The sequence below is a fragment of the Lontra canadensis genome, unplaced genomic scaffold (genome assembly GCF_010015895.1).
Source record: "Lontra canadensis isolate GAN:19392208 unplaced genomic scaffold, GSC_riverotter_1.0 scaffold41, whole genome shotgun sequence".
Taxonomy (NCBI): domain Eukaryota; kingdom Metazoa; phylum Chordata; class Mammalia; order Carnivora; family Mustelidae; genus Lontra; species Lontra canadensis.
Genome location: NW_022631035.1, coordinates 478576 through 490745, shown reverse-complemented (window position 1 = coordinate 490745; position 12170 = coordinate 478576). Strand labels below are relative to the sequence as shown.

The window sequence follows — 12170 nt, the reverse complement described above, 5'->3', positions numbered from 1 at the left end:
AGATTTTATTTATTTATTCACAAGCAGGCAGAGAGGCAGGCAGAGAGAGAGGAGGAAGCAGGCTCCCCGCTGAGCAGAGAGCCCGATGCGGGGCTCGATCCCAGGACCCTGAGATCATGACCTGAGCCGAAGGCAGCGGCTTAACCCACTGAGCCACCCAGGCGCCCCTCATACTAGGTTTTTAGTGGGTGCGTAGTGGTGGTGGTTTGTGGTTGTAATTTGCATCTCTTGATGACGAATGATGTTGAGGATCATTTCATGTGCTTACTGACCGTCCAGTGCAGTATTTTCAGAACACTTTGCTGCAGGTTCCGTGGATGTTCATCTCTGGTGTGCAGCTCACCGTCGAAGCTCCTCAGTGTGGTGGAGGGTAGTCCCGTGGCAGAGCCGCCTGCTCAGAAAGCAGACCTTGCCATTCCCTTCTGGGTTATGCTTTTCTGTTCCTATAAAGTGGAAATTAATCTTTTAATAAAGTGCCCGAAGGATGAAATGCCTTACCTAATGTCAAGCATATGTAAAAACTCACCATTTGATGAGGAACTCAATGCAGTGATCTCTCTTACTGTTATTTAATTGGCAGCCTTATTAATGATCTAGAAAATACAGTCCTAGGGTAGAGAGGAAGGGTGAAGATGGTAAACAGTATGGACTTCCAGTTACAAGATAAATAAGTTCTGAAGACATAATGTCTAGCGTAGCGTCTATAGTTAACAATATTCTGTTGTTTAATTGAAAGTTGCTAGGTGAGTTGATCTTAAAAGTTTTCACCACATGCACACAAAATTGGAACTGTGAGGCTATAGACGTTAACTAACTTTATTTGGGATAATCATTTTGTAATACATACATATCAAATCATTACATTGTACACTTTAAACTTATACCATATTACACTGCAATTATATTTCAGTAAAATGGGGCCACAGTCCTAGACACTGTATTCCTTGTGCCTGGAACTTCACAGGTAAAACAAAAGTGACATTGTCTCTCAGATATTAGTCTCACGGTTGGTGTGTGCACCAAGATTGAGATGATCTTTTAGAGTTTAGGAAGAAAATATACTTGCTATTTTTTTCATCCTGTTTGTTTTTCTGTTTGATAGTGTATAACACAGTGATATAGCTTACACATATATGAATATGCTGCCAGATTATTTTTTTAAGATGTCAATTTTTTGAGGTATATTTTACATAGGATAAGACCGTTATTTTAAAGGTGCCTCTCAAAGAGTTTTGGCAGATGTATGTACCCGTGTAACCAACACGCCAGTGAAAACAGTAGAAGGGGCGCTTGGGTGGCTCACTTGGTTTCCGAGACTGCCTTCAGCTCAGGTAATGATCCTGGAGTCCTGGGATTGAGTCCTGCATCAGGCTCCCTGCTCAGCAGGGAGTCTGCTTCTCCCTGCAACACTCCCCTCATGCTCTCTCTCTCATTCTCTCTCTCTCTCTCTCTCAAATAAATAAATAAAAATCTTTTAAAAAGATAATAGAATGTTTCTTCCACAAGTCTTCTCCTGTCTCTTTGTAGTCTTGCCTCATCACCCCACTGAAAGTCCCAGGAAGTCACTCATATGCCTCCGTCACTGTGGACTAGTCATGTCTTTTCTAGGATTTCTTATGAACTGAATGAGACAGTGTATATTCTTCAGTCTTTTTCTGATTAACCTTTCCGAGATTCATCCATGTTGCTTGTTTGGGCAGTTTTTCCTTTGTCATTGTTGAGTGCTGTTTGAGAAGTATTTTCTTGTGTGGACATAACCACCATTGGTTGGTCCATTCACCAGTTGCTGGTTAACGCTGGGAAATTTCCAGTTTGGACTGTTTTGGATCATGCTTCTGTGAACATTCATGAACAAGTCTTTGATTGGACAGACGCTTTCGTTTCTCCAGGCCAAATAAGCGGACAAACTTCTCCATTTTGTATCCCACCAGCAGTGTGGGAAAGTTCTAGTTGCTCTGTGTCCTTGTCAGTGCTTGGTTTTGTCAGTCTTTATATTAGCCATTCAGTGGATACGTAGTAGTAGCTCATTGTGGTTCGAATTTCGTTTCACTGATGACTAATGATGTTGAGCATCTTTTCACACACTTGCTAACCATTCCTGTGTTGTCATCATCTTTTCTTTCTTTCTTTCTTTCTTTCTTTCTTTCTTTCTTTCTTTCTTTCTTTCTTTCTTTCTTTCTTTCTTTCTTTTTTAATAAACTCTGGGCCCACTGTGGGGCTTGAACTCATGACCCCAAGATCAAGAGTGGCATGTTCCGCTGACTGGGCCAGCCAGGTACCCCTGTATCTTCTTTATTAGAAGTCTGTTTGACCATTTTTAATGGGCTGTTTGTGTTCTTATTGTTGAATTTTATATGTCCTGAACACAAATCATTTGGGAGTTATGTGTATTATAAATATTCCTCCTATTTTGTTCCTTGCCTTTTCTTTTTTTTTTCCCCAGAGAGGGAGAGTGGGACGGGAGGGGCAGAGGGAGAGAGAGAGAGAAAATCTCAAGCAGACTCGTTGCTGAGGACAGAGCTCCTTGCCGGGGGCTTGATAAGAGGACTCTGAGATCATGATCTGAGGCAAAATCAAGGGTTGGACACTTCACTGAGGGAGCCATACCAGCGCCCACCTTTTCATTTCTTGATGGCTTATTACTCATATATCATACATACTCATTTGCTTACTCCTCCTTCATTTTTCACATAAGAGTGTACAGTCAAAGCTCTTCGGAGCTTCAAAGCCTGTCACTTTGGCCCCCTCTGTGCTGAGGTTTTCTGCATTAGCAGAAGGAAGTGCTATAGACTGAGGGCAGGGGAGGAGCCCAGGCGCTGCACCTGGGCTCCTCTTACGAGTGAAGTCTGGGCAAGACGTGTGTGTGTTGGAGAACCTGCTCTGGTCTCAACGTGAGAGTGTCTGGGCAAATTTGGAAAAGAGTAATCCCAAGAGTAGGCCCACCTCAGAGGACCATTTCTTCTCACTGGCCCCTACTGTATGCTCAGTGCTGCTGTCAGTGAGACAGAGACCACCCAGTCATCTGCACCAAGAGCCATGCATGTGGCCTTTCAGACAAGAGAGGGCTGATGGGATTATTTCGCACAGTTAATGGAAGTCCTCCTTCGTCTTGAGCGTGTCCTAAATGATTGAAGATTACATACTGAAAATTAAAGTAGAATTTGTACCGTGTTTTATAAGGCTGCTGGAAGCACAAAGCATTACAGTCGACCATACCAACATTTACTGCCATCCTCACCCCCAGCCTGGCATCAGGATCTTAAATATGCTCTCCTAGGTCGGCCTTTCCCCTGACAACGAATGGGGAGGAGGGGGAATAACAAAAAACAAACACAATTCTTCTCCAAACCAAAGAAAAACTCAGAAGCACTCAGCAGCAACTTGTGAAGCTGCTGGTCATGTGTGTTACTAGAAAACCCAGCAGCAGCTCCCTAAATTGGGTCAGCAGTGTTTCTGGAATTGAGGCTTTCAGGTGTGTGGGTACATGAGCAGGTCTGCCTATGGAAATGCACCATTTCCTAACCTCTAGTATCTTAGGGCACAGGGCCAGTCTGTAATAGTTGGGCTCCAGTACAGAGTGAAAATGTGGACTGAGAAAACAGGAAAAGGCCTCGTCCTTTCTCCTGTGGTCTCTCTCAACCTGCTGTGGTGTTTTCATTTGTTACTTAATATCAAGCTTTCTTAGGCAGAAGGGTACTCAAAGGGCAAGTGCAGACCCTCTCAGACACCCGAGGTTTCCCTTCCAGGCCCCATTTGGGACAGAGGATGATTGTGGGAGGGGGTTGCTGGTGCAAGAGGCAAGATGTGGGTGAGCTGGGGCTCCAGGCCTCAGGCCTGTACTCCATTGTGTCACTGGGCTTCACTTACAAAACATAAATTCAAAATGAAATTCTTGAGGATTTCAAGAGGGTGGCAGTAGAGCATTAAATAAACCTCATTTGTGGGCCCTTCTGAGCACAGCACCTGTGTGACTGAACTGGCACGGACCCACAGAGTGGACCCCCTTAGAAACTTCCCAGATAACCAGATCCCCGGGCCCCCAGAATAAGAGCTTTATTTCATAAGTTATGCAGTTTCTAAGTCATTTTGAAGCAAAGCATGGCAGGAAAGTGCTTTGCTCAAAAGACGGGTCTCAGCAGGTGGTTCCCAGCCCAGTCGCAGGCGTCTCATGGAAGCATCAGGCTTTGAGGCTCTGATTAGAAGATTCATGCTGAACCTCATAAAGACTAGAACAGCCTGGCCTGCCTTAATACACACCATCGCCTCACATTTCACATGTTTTCATAGAAAACTGGTGTTTTAGCAGTTTGCAGGGTAAGAAGTTCAAGCAGAGGCGATAGTGTTGCTTGAGTTTCATTGCTGAGGTGTGAGAAAAGTAACACTGCATGGGGATTCTGATTTTTTTCTCAGTATATTTTTCATTGTCCATAACTGTCTGAAACTTGGTCAAGCTCTCTACTTAGAACTTGTGCCCTTTCCGTAGCTACTACTACTTCTGAGGGGCAGTGCGGCCCTTCCTGGGCTGGCATTGCTGTCCCTTCACAACCCCCTTCTCAGGCAGTGGAGTGCTCGCCAGACTCTGGGGCCATCTTGGACTGATGGTGGTGGCAGCCTTGGGGTCCTGACTTGGGGTGGCCTGTCAGCAGGACTGATCAGGGGCTTGGCGTGTTGCTCCTAGCTCCTGGCAGAGGCAGCTTGGGGTAGGGGGTGACTGATGAGTCACTGGTGAGTTTGATCCTTTAGAGGCAGCAGTTCATGAAGGTGGCATTATAAGTTTCAGTGTTTCTTTCACACCATTGAAAAAACTAGTAGGAGAGAATGGGGAATGAAAGTGTCACTTTGGCCATCGTCTTCCTCAGGGCTCAGGATGAGGAGTTTTCTTCCATTTTTGCAGGAAAAGCAGCGTGGCTGGCTGTCAGGGCTGCGCGGGGAATGGAGTCTGATTGGAAGTCCCGTGGTAGTGCTCTTTCTGGGGCGTGTGCTTGTTTGGGTCCCGAAGGTGCAGCCATACCTGCTGGCTGAGTTTCTTGGGCTCCTTGTCCTCTGTGACGGGGCACACGTGCCCCCTCTGTGCTGAGGACACCGAGGCATGTCTCCAGCCGGGCTTCACTAAGGACTGGGGGATGTCTCCCTGGGGTGGTGGCTGAGGGGCATCTCACCTGTCGTATGTCCACTTAACCCGTTCCTCACCCACCCGCATCTTAGTGAATGGTACTGATGTCCCCTGAGCCGTCCTGAGGTCCTCCTTCAGCCCACACTTATCAGTGGATCTGTACACTTAGTGCTGTACCCATAGGCTGCTTATTTCCATCTCTGAAACCAGTCGCTTCTCTGTTCTCACTGCCCCTGAGGTGCAGGTGCCACACACCCTGGGCTCCTGGGGAGCCTCCTCACTGGTTTCCTCATTCCCACCCCTACCTCCCAGTCTGCTCTGCAGGGTCACGGCCCATGCGTTTCCTCGGATGTGGGAGACACTGCCGTCCTCCGCCTTGTTGGTGATCACTGCTGCTCACGCTAAGTTGTCAGTGGCCCCAGAGCATGGTCCACCCGCCATAACACATTTTTACTAACTCAGCCTTTTCCTTTGCCGGTCATGAGATCAAACTATAAGATTTTTCTTCCTCTTCACGTTAGATTGTCTTTGTCACTCGTTAAAGGTGAATGGGTTAGAGTAACTGTTCTCTCCTTTCTTCCCTAGAAAACAGGTCAGCAACTCCGCTTAGTGTGTCTTTGGCCAGCGGCATAGGTAAAAGGGCTCGAAACGATTTTCCAGATGCGCCTTTGGTATCGCTATTGTGGAAGAGGGGGTGTTTTGTTTGTTTGTTTATTTATTTATTTATTTATAAAAGATTTTATTTATTTATTTGACAGACGGAGATCACAAGTAGGCAGAGAAGCAGGCAGAGAGAGAGAGCAGGAAGCAGGCTCCCCGCTGAGCAGAGACCCCCCCCGACGTGGGGCTCGATCCCAGGACCCTGGAATCATGACCTGAGCCGAAGGCAGAGGCTTAACCCACTGAGCCACCCAGGCGCCCCAGAGAGGGTGTTTTATAGGAGAGGTCCTTCCTGTGGGCCCTTTGTGCACAAGTGTGGCCTTAGGATTCAGATCCTACCTTCTGTTTTTTTCTCTCTGCCTTGGGACCAGCAGTGTCTTAAATGGGGCCACCACAGTAGCCTGGGTCCCAGAGTGAGGGAAGTGTGGAGCAGACCAGCTTCTCTGTAGTATGTGCATGACAGACGCTAGATCCAAACCTTCGCTGTGAGCCACAGAGACCTGCAGGCCATTTGTTACCACCACAGGATTCAGCCTTGCTGCCTGGTGGACGTTGTGGGCAGGACACTCAGTGGTGTGCTGAAGGAACATGGCTTGGAGGATACTGCTCTGTGAGACGATTGATGGATTTAAGGTGGGACAGATACTCTTCCAAGGGAGGAGGAAATCCAGAGTATGGAATATAGTATCACTGCAGACCACAGCTTCTTCAGTCAGATTTGAAGCCCAGCAATGGGATGGTGTGGATGTGTAACAGATGTCAGCCGGATGAATGAGAGTATGCAGGTGTCAGGGTCACTGTGTGAATGTGGCCATTTTATTGTCCTGTGTACCCCCAAACTGGGGATCACAGAGTCAGGAGTCAGTGAGAATTAGGGTGAGGTGACTTTTTTTTTTTTAAATTAGAACAGAGAGACAGAGGGAGAGGGAGAAACAGACTCACTGCTGAGGAAGGAGCCTGAGGTGGGGCTCAGTCCCAGGACTCCCGGATCAGGACCTAAGCCGAAGGCAGATGCTTAACTGACTGAACCACCCAGGTGCCCCAAGGTGACATTTCTTTACCTTTGTTAGGTTCCCACAAAGTTGTGCTTGGAAAGTGATGGGACTCTAGATATCATAGACTCCCACAGAAGAGAGATGATGATGAGGATTATGACCCAACACAGGCCTTCAGTTTGTCAGTGGCAAAGGTCCGGTCAGGTGTGGACCGGTACTTCTGGGAAACACAAGCAAGTATCATCTGGGAGAGTCGATGGTTTCCGAACATTCTCTATGTGTGTGCTTACCTTGTCATGGATGTCATGGACGTTCTGGACATTGTGCATAGTTCCTAGCCTGGCACAGATGGCCTAGGTCACTGAGCTTTGTACTGGATATTTTTAAAGTTTCCAAATCATTTTCTTTTTCCTTGAAATTACTTCAGACTTCTAGAAAAGCTGTAAAAATAGAACAGAAAATTCCCATTTCCCCAGATTCCCCAAATATTAACATTTACTACACCTTCTTTACCTCTCTCATTTTTTTTCCCTGAAATTTTTGAGAGTAAGTTGCTTGCATGATCAGTTTTTACCTCTAAAGTCTTTTCATATATGTTTCCTAAAAACACTCTCTTCTATAACTGCAGTGTGGGCACCAGCGCCAGTTAGCGTTGGCACAGTACAGCGATGTAGCCCACTGACCTTGCATAGACTTCAGCGGCCATTGGCCAATGCCCTTCATTGCAAAAGAAAAACCAGACCTGTTTCCAGAATGGGGTCACGGTTGCGCTGACCTCTCTTTTCATTTGTCACCACCCTTCAGCCTTTCTTTAACTCCTGTGGCATTGACATTTTGTTTTAAAGATTTTATTAGTTTATATGACAGAGAGAGAGTGGGAGATCACAGGCAGGTGGTGGGGGTGCAGGGAGCAGGCTCCTTGCTGAGCAGAGAGCCCGATGCGGGGCTCGATCCCAGGACCCTGAGATCATGACCTGAGCCGAAGGCAGAGGCTTAACCCACTGAGCCACCCAGGCGCCCCGAGCATTGACATTTTTGAAGAGGACAGACCAGTTATTATGTATGATGCCCCTCTATTTGGATTTGTCTAATGTTTTTCCTCCTGGTGAGATCGTGTTGGTTATTTTTAGCAAGAAGCCCAGAGGTGAGGTTGTGTGCACCCCACAGCAGGGGTGCTGCTGCCACTTTGTGCCATGGTGGGAGGGGAGGCACCTGCAGGTCTCTCCCCAGCACCACTGCAGTTACTCTGACTCCTCCTGGGGTGGTCTCCTCATCTGCAAGGCACCAAACCAAGTTGGTGCTGGTGTGTGTGTGTGGGGGGGGGAATCACTGAATTAGGTAAAGCAACACATTGCGAGGAGTTTTTAAATTTCTGAAATACTCTTTGAAAACTTGAGTGATTCTAGAGTTAACCTAATAATGACTGATTTGCCTCCAGATGTGTGTTTTTCTGTAGACAGAAAAGGAGGACACTCCTGAGATTTTTCCAGCTCAGGGAGTACGTCTGAGTGAGTGGTCCACGCACGGCAGAGAAGGATGTCAGGAGGCTCTGCAGACCTCATTATGAGAGCTTAGACTGAGGCCGCGAGTGTGGGGTCTCGTGTAAGAGTTCCCAGCCCAGGCGCCAAGTACCGGAGAGTGAGTACAGAGAGGGAGGGGTATGTGCGAGTCTGAATCCACACTAAGATGGTAACATTTGTTCAAGTAAAAGAAACTTAATTTTTTATCGGGGTCCTTTACATGTATTAGAAGCCGTCAGCTGTTTGTTGCTGCTGTCGGTTTTGATTGTGGTTCAAGATGTGCCACTTCTCAGTTCTCAGAGGCGCTCAGTACCCTCAGGTTGCTGTCCTGTGATTCATGCTTCTGGTCGTTTTCACTGAGAGATTTGTGATTCTGCAACCTGACTAGCTTGTCTTACTGTTCATTTCTTCATTTTTCCGTTTTCTCTGTTATTTTGTCATAATTGTCAGGGTTTTATATACAGTTGCATATTATATTGAGCTTCATTACAGATCTTTCAGGATCTATTTTATTTATTTATACACACACACACACACACACACACACATATATATATGTATATATAACATTTTGTTTTTAAAGAATTGAGTGTGCAACCAAGTGTGCATGCATGAGGCGGGGAGAAGGAGAGGGACAGAGAGTGTTTTAAGCAGTCTGCACGCCCAGCACAGAGCCTGATGGTGGGGCTCAATCCCAGGACCCTGAGATTATGACCTGAGCCATAATCAAGAATCAGTTGCTTAAGTGACTGAGTAGCCCAGGTTCCCTCAAAGTATTTTTAAAGAACACCTCATGTTAGGCGTTGTGATGGTAGGTGTGAGACATGGGCACTCACACCCTTGCCACAGCAGGGAAGTGGATCAGGGGGCACAGATAGGATGGGCCTTCCAGCCCTGAAAGTCGGGCCACTTGGTTGTGGTGTTGGGTGGTTGAGGTGGTCCAAGGAGGTCCCCCTCACCTGGGTGCTTCACCTTCTTGCTACTTTCATGTTTTGCTGCTCTTTTTAGTTTCATGAGGCAACTAATCAGAATTGTTCTGCTGTTTTTTACTTATAGCTTAGAAAAGTCAAGCATCAGTCATTCACCTATCCTGCAGGAGAGTGAGGATCTCATAGCTAACTGACGTCCACAGAGAGCTTGAACACGGTTATAGTGTATTTCCCTTTGAACACTGCCCACAGAGAGAAATCACTTATGTCTGTAACATAGGTACCAGTGTAATCACAGCCCAGGTAAAGAAATAGGGCATTGTTAACACGGAAGTATAGAAAGCAGGACTGTGAACCCCTTGTCACACATTATCAGTATTTTGCTAAATTTTTTTAAGATTTATCTATTCATTTGAGAGAAAGCACATGTGAGGGGGGTTGCAGAGGGAGAGAGAGAGAATCTCAAGCAGACTCTCCACTGAGTGCAGGGCCTGGTGTGGGGCTCGATCCCATGAACCTAAGATCATGACCTGAGCTGAAATTGAGGTCGTTTCAATAAAGGGCCCTCCCTTTTTAAAAAGATTTTATTTGTTTATTTGAGAGTGAGTAGGAGGAAGAAGGAGGGAGAATCTGAAGGAGACTCCACGCTGACCGTAGAGCCCAATGTGGGCTTGATCCCACGGCCCCGAAGATCATGACCTGAGTCGAAATCAAAAGTCAGATGCTCGACTGACTGCGCCACCCCGGTGTCCGACAGATGGCGACAGACGGCTTTTTAATAATAACCCCTCTCCGTTGAAGTATACTGTTTGTACAGAAAAGCACATGTACTGTACATGTGTAACTTGATGAATTGTCGCAGAAACTCGCCATGTAATCAGCACCCAAATTTAAAAATAAAAAGTTACCAGGATGTCTGGGTGGTTTTTAAGTGTGTTTTGTGGCTTATACACACATGAAAAGAAGTTTCCTCTTAGATGAAACCAGAGATTTCACCATTTTCGCCTGTCAAGGGGGTGGGGTTGGTGGCAGCAGTGTCCATTGGTGGCTAGGACGGAAGTTTCACGGTCTGTTGGTCAGAGACTGTCAGTAGGTGGTCTGATAGCACCTTGCCTCAACTTAGACACCCTGCGTGCACTTGGAGTTTAAAGTTTCCTGACAGCACTGTGCCATGGAGACAACCAGGGGACAGGGTCAGTCATCACCTTTACTTGGAAACCTTGGGACTCAGATACGAAGGAAGGCCGTCCTTGTTGGGGCAGTATCCTGTCCCTAAGGCAGCACTCAGCTGATCCTGTGTGCATGGATGCTGGGGTCGGGGGGACACTCTGGAAAAGTACAAGCTGAGGACCAATGTGGAGGGTGTGGCCTTATTTTGTGAAATGCAGAGAGAAGCGCTGGGAGACGTGTGTGCCCCATGGGGGAGGAAGTGCTCACCTTCCCGGAGTCCCCATCCGAGCTGTGCACCATGCTCTGCTGCTTCTGCACCACACGGATGGCGGCAGGTGTGTGTGCTTTTGATCTGCTGGAGGCTGGCCTCCTGTGCGTCCTCAGGGTGGTGGTGGGACAGACAGACTATAGGAAAAGCAGGTGTTGACATCTTAAGTTGGGCTGAAAGTGGTTTTTTTTTTTTTAATCTTAATACACATCTGAGTGTTTGCTAAATGTTATGTGAATTAATCACCAAGACACTTTAAGAGGGAGATGATGCCATCTCTGTTGTGTGGGTGAGAAGACTGAGCCACAGAGAGGTAGCCGCTCTGCCGGGTCGGAGGCCTGCGCACTGGCTGGTGGCACTCGCTCTCCCAGCCTGTCCTTCGTGGCGACGTGGGAATGATGATCTGAGGACAGGGCTCAAGCACTGTATGTGGGAGAGGAGGAGGAGAAGTCACCCTTCTGCACTTGTCATATATGTGGTGCTAGAAATTAGTGGGTTCTGGGGTCTTAGTCACCTTCTCTAAGCCTAGAGTTGATTCACATCTCACACTAGCAATAAAGAGGCAGCTGCGAGGCGTTTAACTGTGGTCTTCTCGCTTGTTTTACTCATGTGATCTGCTTGTTTTAATTACCTGTGTAATATATGAAGCTGGGCACTTTGTAATTCCACAGGTGTAAACTGGGGGTCCACTTCATACATCCTAGGGGTTCTTCTAAGCTCTGGCTGAGGGGTTTGGTCAGCAAGTGACAACTCTAGCCCTCAACTAGAGTGCTGGGAAGAGTCACCTTGATGATGTCACCAGAAGTGGGAGGTACCTCTGCCCTCCATGCACGTGCTGGATCTTTCCATGGCAGACAGAGCTGACCACCAAGATGGGTGCCCTGGGACGGACGGAGAGGTCAGCCGACTGCCATCACTTGGTGGTTTGGCCATTTATATACACACAGATCAGGCGCTATTTAACTGGATGTGAGATCAGGCAGTGACCAGGAGTCTGTGGCTCTTTTAAAATTTTATTCTTTAAAGATGTTTGGCTTGCATTACCTTTTTTTTTTTTTTTTTTTTAATAAATATACTTCAGTTATGTCAAGGAAGCTTTATTAAAGGTGAGCCAGAGTATTGAATTGTAAACCTTTTCTCCTGGAATTTAATATCTCTGTCTTTGTTTGCTCAGTAAAAAAGGTGATAGGATTCTTCAAAAGGAATGATTTTTCTTTCTTAATTAAGAAACCACCACAAAATTATGTTGCTTAATGACCCAAATAGACTTGTGTGTTTATTTTAAAAGGAGTAATGCAGATTAAATTATGTTTGAGGCTTTTTTCTACTTCGGTTTGGCTGGTGTAAGAACGTATTCATTTACTAGTGTTTTAAAGTCATGAAATGTCTCTTTGTGGTTTCACTCATTAAGCGAATCATAGCACATGGGGTGAGCTTGGAAGTGGGGTTCTCGATGGCTTCTCCACACAAGATGATGCTCTGGAGCATCGGGGACACTTGGGCTCTGTATCCTGC

General features: G+C 46.6%; 1 protein-coding gene across 1 annotated transcript in view; it reads left to right on the top strand.

Annotated features, from left to right (window-relative positions):
• FOXK2 (forkhead box K2) overlaps window positions 1-12170 on the top strand; it is a 69708-nt gene that overhangs the window by 32836 nt on the left and 24702 nt on the right. The window lies entirely within an intron of this gene.